Below are 14980 nucleotides of genomic sequence, written 5' to 3'. Positions count from 1 at the left end.
GGTGTTGGATGGGGTTATACTCCCCCTGTAATCTCAGTCTCACAGTCTGTGTGTTCTCCTGGATTCAATTCGGAGCCCGGATGCCCAAGTCTCAGCAGTGGCCAGGAGTGCATTCGCACACTTAAAACCTGTGCACCAGCATGTATGAAGCCCTATACAGCCATATACAGTTTAGGTCCAGACAGTATCTCCCATACAAATCAGAGCCCTAAGATCTTCAGGAGTAGGCTTTCTCTTGGCCCCACCACCATCCCAGGCTTGCTTAGTGAGGACACAAGAAAAACCCTTCTCAGTGGCTGCTCCCACTCTCTGAAATGCCCTTCCATGGGAGGCCAGGCTGTCTCCCCCTTCTTTCCTTTCTTCAGCAAGGATGTTTTTATTTAAGCAGGCGTTTGATATATAACCATACTAGGGTGCTTTTTATGGTGTATGTATGTTTCAGTCATGCTTTTAACTTTTGTATATTTTATGTAATTTTATACTGTTTTAGATTATTTTAACTGCTTTAATTTTTATTGTAATTTTTTTAATGTTTTTATCTGTGAGCCTCCTTGAGTCCCTTCTGGGAGAAAAGTGGCACACAATCGAAATAAATGAAATAAAATACATGAAGTGAGAAGAACCATGTACATCACTTTGAGTTCATTACAGGAAAGGCAGGATACAAATGTAACTGTTAAATAAATCTGTGGTTGTACAATGATTTTTATGTTTCAACCAGATCCTCTCTTAGTTTTGTCTTTTCTCATTTTCTCATGTTTGTCACAGCAAGCCATTGATGGACATGCCTGGCCCATTAGCTGTAAATTAATCTTAAATTCCATGTCTCCCATCCATGAAACAAAGAGCAAGTGTTGCTGCCAACACTGGGAAAGTGCACAAGTTCACCCTACAGTACTTACTTTTTTCAAGTTACAGTAAAGTTAACTTGCTCTTGAACAAGCTTAATAAGGTCACTAAGCCATAGGATGTGGTTCACTGGCTATCTGGCTAATGCTTCTAACATTAAAAGGAGATGTGCTGTACTTCACCCTCAGCCTGCTCTGATGTCTTCATTTCACCCAGCTCTTATAGAGATGAAATTATATACTCTATGTTTTTTTCCCTATTCTTGCTAATGGCCATTCTGGCTGGGGGAATCTGGGAGTTGTTATTCCCAAACAATAATGTTTCCAAGCTCTGCTACTGAGTTACATTCAGATCTACAAAAGTACATCCAATCAACCCAGAACTAAGGACTGTATCACACAAAGAAAATAGGGGGATTTAAACATTGATGATCCCAAGCAAATTGTGCAATAGCAATTAACATTCACACACAAATCATTCATGGGATTTCCCTGTGATTTATTTGTTGTTGTTTATTGCCTGTTTATTCCCAGGATAATGGCAATTTAATCATGATATCATGTGAAAATGCTAATCACAACTGCACGATTTTCATGGGATAATCGATGTTTAAATCCCCAAAGTCCTAAGCTTCTCAGTGCAGACAGGAGAAAGGTGAGCTCTTTTACAATCAACAAAGATCTTCCCACACAGTGGATGATAAGAGAAGTTCCAGTTCATCTCTTCCAATGAAGTGGTAAGAAAAGATGTGTCAGTGATGTGATTCCTATTCTTATCCATGGCAAAAATTCCTGAGGTGGAGGCAAATTTCCTCCTTTCGAAAAGAACTGGAGTCAAAGAGAGAGGCAGAACAAATCACTCATGCTTCCTATTTTGCTGCTTCCTTTGAATTCTTCTTCATCAGCTCTGAATCCATCCACCAAATGAATGGGCTGTGGTTTACTACAGTTTCCAGACATGCTCACAAAAGATTATAAACTCCCCTAACACTTTTGCCAGTCTCTATAAAAATTCATCTCTGTGGTTGAATATTTGAGAATTAGGCATTGAACAAATAATGCCTCTAATAAAATGTTATACTGTAGGGTGCTGATGTCTCAGATCCCAGCAACTCCAGCCACTCTGGTGTTTTCTCTTTTTGTCCCCCAATGATGAAATTCCCCATGTGGAGTGTGGATGGGTGGGAATGTTTTGGCTAGCTAAGCTATGATATTCACAGCTGTAACATCAGAAAGAGAGGAAACACTACCTTCTCACGGTTGAGGTCTACCATTTGTCTTCTTTGAGCTAGTGCATAAAAATATTCTACCTGTGGTAATTGCTGCTGGTAGTAGCATCTGTGCACATGACACATGGCCACATACTTGACACATGTATACATATGCACATATTTGTGTGCTAACAGCAAGTGCTCTCTGCTCTTGACAAATAGAACATTTGAGTCATTCATCAAACCCAGTATTGGAGTTTTTACCCCAGCATTTTATTGAGGTATAGCTGCACAGATAGATTTCAGCTGAGGAGAAATATTCTTATTAGTTGTGTTTTTTTTAATTTTTAAATTGATTCATTTTTCTTAGAAGAACAAAATTGTTTTTGTATACTTGTTAATGCTGTTTTGTATACTTTTTAAAGTAAGCTTGCTGTATGATCTGAAATATAAAGAACAACTAGGGAAAAGATTATTCCTTGGGTCTTGTGCCATCCAATATTGATGTGTCCAATACTTGCCAATAAAGCATTTATATGTACACAAGGAATTTTCATATAATGGCTTTAGTGGTTTACAATTCAATTCTAGCCCAGAATTTTTTCAATTAGAGGGATGTAGCTTTTCCCTACAGGAATATCATGAAATACTGTATCATAGTTAATACTGCAATAAAAGCTAGAATCAGAATACTGATGATAGCAAAAATCTACCTCCAGGCAAAATGAATGCTACTTTCAAGGAAAGATAATGGCATTGAAATAATAATAAACAACAAAACAACCATCAGAACAACATGCAAAGAGATTATTGATGAAAATGTGATTATGAAGTTGTGAAAGATAGCATTTTCTTCTCTTTTCAGTGTTAAGGAAAAATATAATTTTGGAAAAGCTGGAAGAAAGTTGGGGATTACCCAGTGGGTGTCTGCATTTCAACAATGTGTGTGTGTGTGTGTGTGTGCGCGCGCGCACACACACACACCTTTAAGTTGCCTATTGACTTATGGCAACCCCATGAATTTCATGCTCAAAGATGGTTTTACCAATTCCTTCCTCTGAAATAAAGCCCACAGCACCTGATATTCATTGGCAGCCTCCCATCCAAGTACTAGCTGGGGCTGAACCTACAGCAATACTGTCCTACAATTAGCAATACTGAAGCATCTTCAGTGTACCCAGTCTAAATCATGAATTAAAAATTAAACATTTCAATAAAGTGTTTTTATACTATTATATTCTACCCCTATATTTATAGCCGACCTTCTTCCCAAAGCTGGGACCCAAGGCAGCTTAAAAAAAGAAAAGAATTACAAGGGGAAACATATGTTTAAAAAAATATACAAAAGTATTAAAATAGTTTTAAGCTATCTGTAAAGTTAAAACCAGTTGCAATCTTGATTTGAAAAGTGAATTATAAAAATAGCACACTAAAAAAGTATATTTTTTTTCTTGTAAAACAATCAGTTTCCCAAAACCTGTAGAAATAAAGAGGCCTTCACCCACTGGGGTTAGGACAGCAAAAAGGGAATCAGCAAAATTCCCTAGGAAAGAAATTCCAGAGTCTGGGCAAACCTCAGAGATGACACTGTGAGGGTTGCAGAACTGTCCTCTCCCAAAGATCTGAAAGCCTCATCAGGAGGTAAACTGTGTGGGGTTTGTAAGATCAAAACCAGCACTTGGTCCAGAAACAGACCAGTAACCAGTGAAGTTGTTGTGACAAGGAAGTTTGTGGGCCTGTAACCAGACTCCATGAACAGTCTTCCAGCAGCTGTTTAGCCCAGCTGAAGCTGTTTTTTTCAAATGCAGTCCATGCAGAGTGTGATATAGTAATCCAAAGAAGAAAAAGAGGAGGGGGTTATTTTATATCCTACAGTTTTATGGTACCTTCTTCACCCATTTCGTCTTCACAACAGTACTATGAGAAACGTAATAACTACCGAATCCTGTGAGCTCTGTGACTGGGCAAAGGCTTCACCCATAGTCTTCTCAGTCTTCATTTGATACTTTAACATCAGATCACCAATAGCAGCTGAAACACCTGGAAGTTGGCTTACCCTCATTGCCAGTTCTTCCCAGCATTTCTTCTTCATTGTCGCCAGTGCCTTCTTGGAGGAGGCAAAAAGCCAGTTATGAACTATGTAACTTGGATGGAAAAGCCCTGTAATCCTTGAACTATGACTCTTGCATTCCGTTGAGACCAGCAAAAGTTCATTTAATCCCCCTACCCCCATTAATTTAAAGCTTATTTTAGTATTTGTTCCTTGTTTGTCTCTCTATATCATTGTAGAAAATTGGCTTTAAACTAAATCAAACAAGTGAAAAAGTCTATTACTTTCCCAAATAGTTTTTAGAAACGATGAATATACATTGTAAATCTAGTCTACTTCTGATATGCCAATATATATGCAATTGTTCTTGTTTCTGAAGAATGTACCGGTTAGCAGGTATTTTAGAATTAGGAGCAACAACCTTGATAACACCCAAGTGCATAGAGTTTACCTCTGGTGGGAGGAAAATTCATAATTATAAAATTATGGCAGTTAAGCCCTTGATATTCCAGCTCAAACAGTAAGGTTTGTCAACTGAAACACAGTTTAAAATCAGCATCACCCCCATTCTACCTGATTGTTATGTTTTATATACTTTGCTGTAGGAAGAATTTAGAAGTAGGAGGTACAGATACCATTAAAAGACATGCTGTTAACTTAGAGTTGGCACCTTGTGTTGACATGTTAAGGGATTTCAAAGTGTACTTGTTTAAACAGGGAGGAAACTGGTTTCATTCCAAGCCAAGTAAAATTGTGCATGGTTTATTTTCAAGTTTGGCACAACCAAAAACGTTGTGCTGGGTTTGCCCTTTACTATAATCATTTTGAGAGCTGGGAGCATTACTTTTGGAACTGTATTTCACAGAATCTAAAACTTTGGCTGCAGTTTTCTGGACATTGTAGTCCAAAAATAACTTTTCCAAGATCTAAACTTTAGAACAAGAATTGGTTTCACCAACTGCACTATCAAAAGCATATAGTTCTATTAAAAATTAGCTCACATAAATTGTGGAGACTTTTGTATTTACTCCCAGTTTTACATATTAAATAATAATTTAGGGCATGTACAACTTGTAACCCACTAGACTGAACCTAACAAATCTAAAAAAAGGTTCTAAAGTAACACAAGAAAATAAGAAACAGGTTTATACTGAATTAGGTCACTGTCTAGCCTATTATTGTCAATTTTGACTGGCAGAAACTTCTCAGAATTTCAGACAGGATTCTTTCTTGGAGCTAGCCCTACCTGGACAGGACAGAACATAGTGTGATCTATTCTGAGTGCTAGAATTGGACTTTAGGAGGTGAAGATTCAAATCTCTGCTCAGCCATGAGTGACCCAGAGTAAGTCACATTCTCTCAGCTTCAATGGAGGAAAAGGGCAAACTCCCTCTAAACAAATCTTGCCAAGAAAACTCTGGGATAAGTTCATGTCAAGGTCACCGCAAGTTGGAAAAGACGTGAAGGCACACAACAGCAACAATTGAAACTGGACATCCCTTGTAATGCCTAGTGGTATTCCACCCAAGTATTTATTGCGCACAACCCTACTTAACTTCTAAACTCAGACAAGATGTGGTGTGCATAAGGTGGCATTTGAGATCCTTGTAAATCAAATTGATTCTGGTATCTTGTGCACGTAAAAGATGTGGTTTGTAATTAGTGGTATCACTAAGATTGGTGTCACCCGGTGTGAGACAGCAAGAACAGCAGTGGATAACCCCAACCCACTTCTCTCACTCTGCCTCACCCATCCACTTGCCCAGACCCAGAAAGGCATGGACAGCTGGATGGACAGACAAGCAAGCAGATAGTTCTGCCCCGCTAGTGATGCCCCTGTCTGTAATCGCCTATAGCCCATGGACAATTTTCTGTACAGGGCATGTCTATGACATTTTGCTCCTTTAAGGTGATCAGTAAAGTATGTGATCTCTTTGGTATCTTGTGTTTAAAGACATCCTTTCTTTGGAAGATGTCCAGTCCAAGTCCAATTTAATGCGGGTTTTTTGGGGGGGGGGGGGCTAGAAGAAAGAGGGAAAGCAGGGACAATTAAACCCCTCACCAACAGTTAGCACCTGCACAGCTGTCAAAAGAGCAGGCACATGGGTCACCTGCTAGCAGCCACTATGGTGAGATACATGCTATTTTAATTATAGACATTCTTCCTAAATTTGTACTGAAGCTTATAAATTGGCATCTGGAAATTCTATGCAACTCTGTCCTATTTTCTCTTTCTTTTTTGGTGATCCATTTCCTATTTTTGTTTTTCATGAGTACACAGCACCCAAGTCATTTCTGATACGTCTGATGCAGAGAATATGATCCTCTGCACATATCCTGATGATGTTTCTTCCAACTCATTTAACTAGCATCCAAGAATAGTGGAATCTGTAGCCTTAATACCCTTAGGACCTTATCACACAGGAAGCAAAGTGCCCAATTCCTGTGGATAAATGGGGTTTAGATCCTGGGACTATCCCGCAAAAGTAAGATTGTTTTCAGGCACGTCGGGCTAATTGAGCATTAACGTGACATTAACCGGTGCAGAAAGTGGGCAAAATTGTGCCGCTTTTTACATTCAGGATTTTCCTGAAAGTAAAAAATGGCACGATTTTCAACTTTATGCACGGGTTCATGTCACTTTACTGCTCATTGAGCCTGATGTTGTCTGAAAACAATTTTTGTGGGATATTCCCTGATTTAAACCCTGTTGATCCATGGGATTTGGGCACTTCTCTCCCATGTGATAAGGTTCTTAGAGCGCCACAAATTCCATGCCTCTTCCTAAAAATTTGTTGAAAATGAAGGTTCATTTCTGACAATGTGTTTACATGTAGAGGTATGTACCAATAAATAGCAAGAAAAAAGGAAGGAAGGAAGGAAGGAAGGAAGGAAGGAAGGAAAATGAGATAAGAATGACAATATCACCACTGAGCTATTATATTTTATATGCCTGAAGCAGTTAAATTGTCGTCATTGGATACGTTTCTCAATAATGAATAGCTCTTGAGAAACGCTAATGTCTTTGGCTCCTTACCAGAGTAAAGTTTAATCAGGCTACAGTGATTTACTGATATCCAAAAATCATATTAATGTTAAGAATTGAGACTTGAAATTAACAGTTGGAGCCTGTTCCTACTCAGGCAGCTAGAAACAACACCTAATTTCTTTGGAAAGCTGTCTCTTGTTTCCATCTCCTTAAATATGCTGGGTTCTTAATGCACAAAGCAGCAAAAATATGCATATCTAGGTAAATATGATATAGATATGTATTGCACAAGCTCCGTGCAGCTTAACATAATTTTGAATATGATTTTACTGTTTATTTTGAAACTGAAATAGTACTTTCATTATGTTACTAATATTCTATCAAGGTGGCCACCAACAATTTTAATCCTGTTCAGAAGCTGATTTTTTAAAAAATCCTTCTTTAGTTAAATCTTAAAGCAGGAAAAACCTAAAGTCATAATGACTTGTATTCATTAACAGATATCTTCTAACACTTCAACCAATCTCCTTTTAAAGCCATCGGAATTGATGACTTTCACTGTATGCTGTTGCAGTGGATTCACATGGTTTAATTATGTGATTTGTGAAGAAATATTTTATTTTCTCTGTACAGAATCTCTCATCATGGATCCCATGGTTTCAGTAATATAACGGAAGGAGAAAAATGTGTCTTGCCATACCAATTGTGATGCATTGGTGGCTTGTGGTTTTCAGATCAGTTGAGTGGTGATTCGTCTCTGGGTTATGCTCCACATTTTAAATGATCTATCCAAGGTGCTGAGGCATATCACTAAATCAGGTTCAGCCTATCCCCTTGGATAGATTTTTGATAGTTCACTGCCCCCTGCCAAAGGAGCCAGAAGTCATCACTGGTGTAAAATTATAGAGATCAAGCAGGTGTATCCTTACTAATTTTTTAATAGACTAAATACCACCGAATACTGTAAACTTTCCTGATAGGAAAATTATTAAAGTTTCAGGTCATTTTATTGAACTTTTCTACAATAACTCCACAATATCATTTTTGAGGTGCAATGACCAGAAAAGCATGTAGTACCCTGTCAGACTCAGAACCAAAACATGAGGGCAAGAAACCATACCAGCATGTGATATGGAATGGAACAACGCAAGTTACTTTTATAAGAAATTAGAGTTAGAGTTCCAAATCCCAAGTAGTTGGCAATTGCTTGTACAGTATTTTTAAATGGAACACTTTACTTTAACATTAACATTTAACTTTAGAGTTACATGCTAATAAAGCAACAATACAGTGAAATGTAGTTATCCTCTATTACTGTGGAAAGGAATTAATTACAATTAACTAGATATTTATAAAGCTATTTATTCATTTGTAATGAGTTCCTTTTTATAAATTGTTATTAAATTTATTAACAATTACAATAATAAAAAGGCACTGAGATAAAATGTCAAACAAAATTTTCTCTGGTGAAATAAAGTAGCTGTGCCAAAATAGCAACAGAGTTCTTCACATTAGCTTCTTTGCATCGTGTTGTTTTCAGTGAAAATCATTCTTATTCAGATTTTACACAAAATAAGTCCCCAGCTACAATATTTTCTGCTGTATAATATATCTGCTTAGAAATTATTATTTTATGCATACAAAATGCTGCTTTTTGCTCAAAACAACCACTTGTAAATTTTGCAGAGAAAGGTCCCAAACTGTGAAGATTCACATGAGTCCAGGATTCTTTCTTGTTAAGGTTTCTCAACTTTTAAAAATAATTTGTGAACATTTAAAAATGTTCTTTCCATCCCTAAACAAAAATACATTAGCAGATGAAGCTTTAAATACTATGGCTTTCTTCAAAGAAACCTAGGAATTATGGTTTGGTGAAAGTGCTGAGCCTTGTTCTCCTACTTCCTAGAAAATGAGGGGGAATAATTTCAAAACAATTTTAAGTCTGTGTTTTACCTTTTGCATTATATTAAAACAAATCAAAGCTGGATCTTGCTTCTGGTGTATTCCACACTTAGATTATCTCTATTCCAGATTTCTAAATTCAGTAATCCTTTCAAACAAATTGGATTTCATAGTAATGACAGAATACTGCTGAGTAAATGAGCAGTGACTGTCAACATTACCTAAGATTTCTTGAAGTCCTAAAAGGCAGCTTAATAAAGCCCACATTTCAGCAATCCAAGCTGGAGGTGACAAACATTCGTTTTCAAGTTCATACCTGGAAAAGGGGTACTTGTTTATTTTAGCAAGATTTCACTGAAGAAAAGCATTCTTGGCAGTCATTCTATACATTTCCACATTTTATTGCATACTAGCAGTTATTTCTCTTTCTCTCTTTCTCTTCTTTCCCCCTTCTGCCATTCTTTTTATTTCTTACCTCCTGCCCTTTCTCTACCCTGCTTACTCATTCAGCCTTTTCCATCATTCATCCCCTCCCCTTCACTAGGTAACAAAGCCTTGCATTTCATATTTAAATTTTAGAAATCTTTGAAGGGAGGTAGTGAAGTGAGAAGCAGTAGTCACCTCTGACATTTTTTTTTAACTTGTGTCTAGCCTGCATGGAGTTACCTAGAGGCCCTGTGAAAAATGATAAATATGTCAAGCCTAACTACAGCTTCCTCCATGACCTTCAGGGAAATCTTACACTTAACAATTCACAGTGGTATCGCAGACAACAGACACATTTAAACTAATTTGAACTGATTTTGAAAACTATGCTTCTTCAAACCTGAATATATATTGCATCAAAAATGTTGTGGGCATAATCTGAAAATAGTAAAAGAAATGGATAAGTGTTGGGATCTTGGATGATCTACTTTGAACAATATAATTGGTGGACAATTATCATAGACACTGTTTTAAAAATTAAAGCTGGAACTGCAAAACAGATCTTAAGGGGTAATGGTCATGGTTGTGGGGCAGCCAAGGAAGACTCCTTTTTTGTGGGTTTGTCAGAGGATGCATCTGCATTACAGAAAAAATCCAGTTTGACACCACTTTAAATGCTATGGCTCCATGCTATGCAATTCTGGGAACTGAAGTTTGTTGTAGCACCAGAGCTCTCTGACAGAGAAGGCTACCTGTCTCACAAAACTACAACTGCCATAATTCCATACCATTGACCCATAGCAGTTAAAGTCATGTCAAACTAGATTATTTATGCAGTGTGGATACAGCCAGAGGCATCTAATCACAGCCAGCAGTGTTAAACTTGATTGACTTATGGTACAATTCAGGAGGTCACTGCTTATATTCTTATTCATGTTTTCATACTAGGCAATAAAAGTTTGAATTGCCCATAACTTTCCAGGTGAAAGGGAAGCACCTCCAAGCATAAATCAGTAGCGTTGTCTGTACATCAAATTATTCTGCTTCACACAGGAAGGGTGCACTAGCTTTTTGCCTTTTCCCCTTTGAGCTGGTAAGATGCACAAAATAGATTTTAAAAACACCGGACACGAACCACCATTCATCATTTAAGTGGAATGTACAGTTTTTCACAAAAGATCGAGAATACATTTTGTGCTTTTTATGGATATACAGGAACCATCCTTAACAATTAGGAATAGGTGAAATCTTATGGTGAAAGCTGCTTTTAAAAAAATTCTGTAAGGGTGGTATTGTATAACTGTAGTCAGTAATGTTACAGATGGTGATAACAGGTCTCATGACAGCAGGAGCAAAGAAATACTCTGGAGTGAATTTTTTAAAAAGTGAGTGAACAAGAGAAATGGGGATGTTAACGTGAGCATGACAAAGTAACTGTTACATGGATTTGTAACTGGTTGACCAGCCGAACCCAGACGGTGCTCAACAATGGCTTCTTTTCATCCTGGAGAGAAGTGACCAGTGGGGTCCCACAGGGCTCTGTCCTGGGCCCAGTGTTATTCAACATCTTTATCAATGACCTGGATGACAGAATTGGGAGCATACTTATCAAATTTGCAGATGACACCAAATTAGGAAGAATAGCTAATACCCCAGAGGGCAGGATCAAAATTCAAAATGACCTGAATAGACTAGAAAGCTGGGCCAAAACTAACAAAATGAGATTCAACAGGGAAAAATGTAAGGTATTGCACTTAGGGCGGAAAAATGAAATGCACAGATATTGGATGGGGGACACCTGGCTTAACGAGACTAAATGTGAAAGGGATCTAGGAGTCCAAGTAGACCACAACTTGAACATGAGTCAACAGTGCGATGCGGCAGCTAAAAAGGCCAATGCAATTTTAGGCTGCATCAATAAAAGTATAGTGTCTAGATCAAGAGAAATAATACTGCCACTGTATTCTGCTTCGGTCAGACCCCACCTGGAATACTGTGTCCAGTTCTGAGCACCACAATTTAAAAAGGATGTTGAGAAACTGGAGCGTATCCAAAGGAGGGCGAGCGACTAAAATGGTGAAGGGTCTGGAAACGATGTCCTATGAGGAATGACTTAGGGAGCTGGGGATGTTTAGTCTGGAGAAAAGAAGATTAAGAGGTGATATGATAGCCCTGTTTAAATATTTGAAGGGTGTCACATTGAGGAGGGAACAAGCTTGTTTTCTGCTGCTCCAGAGAACAGGACCAGGAACAATGGATCCAAGCTGCAGGAAAAGAGATTCCACCTCAACATTAGGAGTAACGTCCTGACAGTAAGTGCTGTTCGACAGTGGAACAAACTCCCTCTGAGTGTAGTGGAGTCTTCTTCTTTGGAGGTCTTTAAGCAGAGGCTGGATGGCCATCTGTCGGGGATGTTTTAATTTGGATTTCCTACATGGCAGGGGGTTGGCCTGGATGGCCCTTGTGGTCTCTTCCAACTCTAATAATAATAATATGATTTATTTATATGCCGCCCAATAACTGGGAATCCGAGCGGTTTACAACAGAGGGAATAATAGACGGTTCCCTGCCCTCAGACTTACAATCTAAAAGACATGACACAAAAGGAGAAGGGAATGGTATGGGGGGGGGGGATCAGGTCCAGCATTCTTCTCTCCCTCTCAGGCCTGGACCAAGGCAGATGGACTGGAGGGAGGGCTCTTCTTCTTCAGGCTAGCCTGTGTCAGAGATAATTCCCGGTGTCAGTTATGGTTCTTCTACTGTTCTGTCAGGCTCCTTGCTGTTTTGTAAAAGAATATATTCTGGCGTCTCACTCCGCTTCAGAGGTCCATCATGATGGAGCTGTTTCCCAGCATTTCTCCAGCTCTGCAAACCTTCTCAGATGCCTGACTTCGCTGACAGGGAGGGCTTCTATGATTCTATGATTCTATGATTTCTGTCCAGATTTAACTGCTTCAATCTCGGAGGCCTGTTGGAGCTAGCCTGCCTCTCTCTCCCTCAAGATGGTGGATGAAGGGAGGGCTTCTATGATTCTATGATTCTATGATCCAGCTAAAATTGTGAGCTATCCAGAGAACGTTTGTTTTGGGACAACAGTATAAATTTAGTTAAGCAATAAAATTAAATACTGTACATAATTAAAAGTTTGATTAACCTCAATGAGACTTTTAAAGTTCTTCAATGAGACTTTCACATTTGAATGATTTGTTTACATGTATAGAACAATAAAAAATAGAATGAGAAAATATGTTTGCAAGAAAACGTCTTTGAACAGAAAAATGTAATCAGAGAAATGCCATTTTTGGACAATAGTCTCCAGTCACCTTGGCAGCGGCCATACTAAATGGGGGATTCTAGGAACTGTAGTCCAAAAGAAGCCAATTCCAGGCTCTAAATATAATGCTTTTATATTCCATTTACAGGAGATTTCCACTGGCTTCTATGATAAATGGCTAGGCTGCTGAAGATGCACACATACAAGTAGAAAGAGTGGAAAGCACATTCATAAATGTGTATTATTGGAGGGGAAGAAAGTTTAAAAGCATGTTATAGGAATAAAATATCACACACAAGGAGGACTTCAGAGAGGAGACTAAACCTGCCTTCTTTAATAGAGCGTTCCAGAGCTTAGACAGACATAGAACTACTTTTTGCCTACTTTCTGCCTACTTTTTTCCCTGGGGTAATAATTTCTCCTAGCTCTATGAATGACTACTACTAATAGCAATCTCTCTTGAGTCCTCACAGAACAAAACATCAGAAAGCATATAACCATGGCAAAACAAACATGTATGAGTGTTTATTACGTGTATTGCTTTGGTGCTTTTTCATAATGATATTTTTATATGTGAGGCAGCCCTAAATACAAATGACAGCCTTACAAAACAGGAAAAAAATGACTTCTGAACAAAAGGCCCCAAGGGGCTGTTGGTACAATGAAGTGAATGTAACATTTCGTTTTTAAACCTAAAAAGAGAAGTTATTTGGAGCTGTTAGGTGAGGTCACGAGCGGTTTGGACATGAATGCCATCAGCATGTTAGTGACACCCAGATCCATTTCTTTTTGTCACCAAAGCCCGATGGGCTGATATCTGGGCATTGTGATGGGATTGATGGAGGGCCAATACACTAAAGCTGAATCCCAACAGAGATGGAAGTGCTGTGGATCAATAGTTGCAGATCAGGGTTTGCACGCTGGTTGTGGAATTCTTTCTGATTTGAAGCCAGTTTTGTACCAATATTGTTCTATTCTAGTACTAAGTTAAAACTTATCTGTTTCCAAGGCAGAATTAAAAGTGTTCATTATGACTTTTAAATCCCTAAAGAGTTGGGTCTAGACTATCTGAGCCTGCATCTACACTGCAGAAATAATGAAGTTTGAAACAGCTTTAACTGTCATGGCTCAATGCTGTAGAATTCTGGGATTTGTAGTCTTATGAGATGTTCAAGCTTTCTCAGTCAGAGAGCTGTGGTGCCACAACAAACTACAAATCCCAGCACTCCATACGATGGAGCCATGACAGCTAAAACAGTGTCAAACTGCATTAATTCTACAGTGTGACAGCAGCCTAAAATTCCATATTTCCCTGTATGAGCCAGCCCAAATTTTAGGATCTTTGGAAGAAAGTTTTTTCTTGGTCCCATCACCATCACAGGCACATTTTGTGAGGGCACAGAAGAAAACCTTCTCAGTGGCTGCACCACATCTTATGGATTCCCATTGAATTTTTGGTTGGCCCAACTCTGCTTTTTTTTTTCTCCAGCAGGCAAAACCCTTTTTATGTAGGTAGGCCTTTGGTACTTAATTTTTGTGGTGGAAGATATTTTGAATGTAGTGTACTGTCTTTATCTTTTATTTTTCAATTTTGTTATTGCTTTTTAAAACGAAATTGTTTGTTTGTTTTAACTTACGTAAAATGATATTTTAGTTTGACTTAGCTTATTTATTGTTACCATTATCATCATCATTTATTTATATAATACTCTCAGTGTACATGAGACCTTTACATTTTTTTAAACTTCTTTGAGTCCTTGGCTGGGACAAAAGTGGGCTATAAATTAAATTAATAAATAAAACATGCTTGCTCACTTGCATTCTTGATCTAGTAAGATCATAACTTGACTTTTTATTTATCCAACTGCAGATTTCATATTGATGGTTGAATTGTTTTAAATTGTATTAATCTATTTCAGTTCTAGATTGTTTTAAAGTGACACCATGAATTCTTGTTATCTTTAGATACAGGCTGAGCTAGGAATAATTAGACAGGCAGGCAGGCAGACAAATTGAGTCTCCCATTTCTTGAATCCCAAAATCCAAAATACTCCAAAAACCAAGACTTTTTCATGGGTGGCTTAGACAGTGACACATTTGCTTTCTGATGGTTCAGTGTACACAAACTTTATTTCATGCAAAAATTATTTAAAAGTATTGTATAGAATTACCTTCAGGCTACATGTAGAAGGTGTTATATGAAACATAAGTGAATTTTGTATTTAGGCCTGGTCCCATCTCCAAGATATCTCATTATGCACATGTATGCAAATACATCTA

This window comes from Sceloporus undulatus, chromosome 3 (assembly GCF_019175285.1).
Source record: "Sceloporus undulatus isolate JIND9_A2432 ecotype Alabama chromosome 3, SceUnd_v1.1, whole genome shotgun sequence".
NCBI classification, from domain to species: domain Eukaryota; kingdom Metazoa; phylum Chordata; class Lepidosauria; order Squamata; family Phrynosomatidae; genus Sceloporus; species Sceloporus undulatus.
The sequence above is the reverse complement of the archived record's forward strand: the minus strand, read 5'-3'. Positions refer to the sequence as shown.